This window comes from Parus major, chromosome 4A, assembly GCF_001522545.3.
Source record: "Parus major isolate Abel chromosome 4A, Parus_major1.1, whole genome shotgun sequence".
Taxonomy (NCBI): Eukaryota; Metazoa; Chordata; class Aves; order Passeriformes; family Paridae; genus Parus; species Parus major.
In genome coordinates this window covers 2,060,409-2,063,424 of record NC_031772.1, presented here as the reverse complement: position 1 = coordinate 2,063,424, position 3,016 = coordinate 2,060,409, and the positions used below count along the sequence as shown (strand labels likewise).

The 3,016-nt window shown below is 37.5% G+C and overlaps 1 long non-coding RNA gene across 1 annotated transcript in view; it reads right to left on the bottom strand.

Annotated features, from left to right (window-relative positions):
- LOC109022626 overlaps positions 1-2,047 on the bottom strand; it is a 19,849-nt gene extending 17,802 nt beyond the window's left edge. Inside the window, exons 1-2 of the long non-coding RNA XR_002001697.1 lie at positions 1,970-2,047; positions 862-974 (exon numbers count right to left, since the gene is read on the bottom strand). This is a non-coding gene — a long non-coding RNA (uncharacterized LOC109022626). The remainder of the gene's footprint in view (positions 1-861; positions 975-1,969) is intronic.
- Between the last annotated feature and the right edge of the window lie 969 nt (positions 2,048-3,016).

Genomic DNA, 3,016 nt, shown 5'->3' with positions numbered 1-3,016 from the left:
ATCAGATCAGATCAGATCAGATCAGATCCAAGGCTTTCACCAGCTCACAGCACCAGAGCAGATCCAGCCCTGCTTTCTCAAGGTCCCTGCTCCAGAAGCAGCAGCCCAAGAGCCTGGGGAGCCCTCTCTCCATCCATCACTGCTGGCATGACAAACCTGGAAACTTGCAATTGTGGGTTGGTTCCAGGGCTCCTGGGGCTTCCCTGCTGCAGAGCTGGAAGCCTGGAAGTTCTGGGCTGGGTTCCCAGGTCCTGCATGGCACAACAACCACAAGGCACAGATCCTGAGAGCCTGCATCTGCTCAGGGAAACTGATATTTGGGTAGAAACAGAGAAATTGAAACACACACAGAAAAAACAATTTTACAGAGCAGCTGGGGTATGGAGAGAACCCACATTTGGAAGCATTGAGTTTTATTTCCTGAGTTTGGGGAATAGGGGTGGTTTTGTTTTTAGTTTGAGTTTGATTTAATCCCTCACTCAAAGAAACAGAAACAAAAGCATGAAAATGCTTTAGGTTGGTCCCTGAGCAAAATCTCCCCTTTTCTTAAAATACCCAAAACACGACTCACAAGATGAAAAAAATTGTGACAGCTCTGATAAAGAATAGATGAGACAAAGTGGAAACAACAGACACCAGTTCAGGGAAAAGTTCTCAAAACAATTATGACATGAGATCTGTGCTCCCTACAGTTACAGAGCAAAGACATCAGTGCTACCTAAGCAGCACAGGAATGTTCAACTCTGCCTGGATTCTGTGACCTGTAGATATTAAATATCAATTTGTCCAGGCTTCAGTCACTGCCACTGCACCTGGATGCAGAACAAGAGCTCTGCAGGACATTCAGAAAGATTCATCTACCTCAGGGCTGGTGGCAGTTTCTTCCCTGAGCTCCTCCTTCTGCTCCAGGAATGACTCCAGCTGTGCTCTGTCCATCTCTCATCACGTTTAACTTGATGTCTGGAGACTCCTTTCTATCAAAAGACACCAAAAAGAAGCAGGTATGCACATTTTAAACAAAAATACACAATTTCCCAAGACCAATCTCTGTTATTTACAAGCTTGTGCTCATCATGGTTGAACCTTAATCAGTATTTGGGACTACAGCCTTAATCATATTTCCCCCCATTATATAAATGATGAGTGACAAATAGTCACAGGAGTGAAAAGTAGATCAAATCTGTTGGATAATGACAGGTGGAGATTGCCTTTTGTTGTGACAAATAGATTTCCAGTTGTGATTTTGACTTGACTATTATTATCCAGTTAATTAGTGAAATTCCAGGCAAATGACTCCAACCCAAAGGTCAGAGAAGTGGTTATCACTGGTGTACTCTGTGCTGCAGAGCATTCCAAATAGTTAAATGGCTCTGTACACATGCATGGCTTTTATTGGTAATTTATTCATGATTTTGCATTAATCACTGACTTCCTGACACCTAATTAGCAACACTCACAGGTAACGTGGGGTGAGAACTACCACATGTATTTTAATAATCAAAGTTGAGACAGCAAGCTAAAATCAGGGCTTCAAGATGAAGAGTGACAGTCAGTATTTAATTAGTTTCATCTGTACATACTCTATTCCTTTTCACTACACACAGCTCAGGCTCGCTCAAAGTCAAACAGAAATTAAAGCCAAAAAGCTTTCAAAGATACTTTATAGAAATGTTACAAAATTCCATTAATATATGAATAGTATAATTTATCGTCTGTGGCTTGGGAAATGCTATGGAATTTTGTCATCAGCTCTCTGTAGAAAATCACTGACATCATTTTTTGGCTCCAAAAAGCATTGCTGCCATCCACAACCTGAGGATTTAGGAGTGTTTGGAAGATTTCTGAGGACTAGGCCCTCTCCCTTCTTCAGATGATGCTTCAGGGAAGTTCTTATCTAATTAGAAATTAATTTCACAATAAACCATTTTTTTCTTGGCTAATTAATGACAAATCTGTCAAGGAGATTTACCTGGAAAAAACACATTTCCTATCTTTTCATTGCATGCAGCTTTCCTTTTGTTATTTTGTTATGACATTAAATTCTTCTTTTTAATCTGGAAAGAAAAAAATCAAATAATTTAATTTGAACCAATTTTTTTTAATTTTTTTTTTTTTCCAGATATATCTTTCTCCATTTTTTTTCCAAGGTTCAGGTTATTTTGGACTATTTACTTTGATTTTGTTTTAGCCAAGCAGCCCCAGTCATCCACAGAGTTTCAGAGCTCTGTAACTTCCACACAAGGCTTTGTTTCCCCAGCAGAGAGATTTCAACTCTTTAAAGAGTGCCAGGGGTTTTTCACCTGGAGGGTTCATTCAGATGGAGTCAGTTGGGATCTTCCAAACACTCATTAGAGAGTTCATCTGCTGCTGCATCCAGGACATATAAAATGTGAGTTAAATTTCTAACAGGGGCATTTCATGAATAAAATAATAAATCCTGATTCCATGCAGACAGGCCCTCGTTTTTGATAGTGAATTTAACAGGGATTTGTTCTTTTATTTGGATCACTCACAACAGCCGTGTTTCTTAGCAACAGCACGTGGTGGAAGACTTTGACACAGAAGAAATAACAATCACTACATTCAACAGGACAATGAAAACCAGAAAGAGGCAGCAAAATGAGATTTAGACTGTTTGAGGGTTTTCCACCCAAACCACTCACTCACATCCTCCACAAGAAGCATGGGAGATGGGAAAAGTCGTGCTGCCCTGGAATGGAATTTATTGTTTTCTTATTTATGGCAGCAGCTATTCCAAAATAACTTCATGACAGCAGTTAACATATAATCGTAATATATAATCTATATATTATAATATAATCTAATTATAATCTACATATTATCTACTATATTATATTATATTATATTATAATATAATACAATATACTATTATATAAGATAATATACTATAATATACTATTATATAAGATAATATACTATAATATAATATTATATACTATAATATACTATAATATACTATAATATACTATAATATACTATAATATACTATAATATA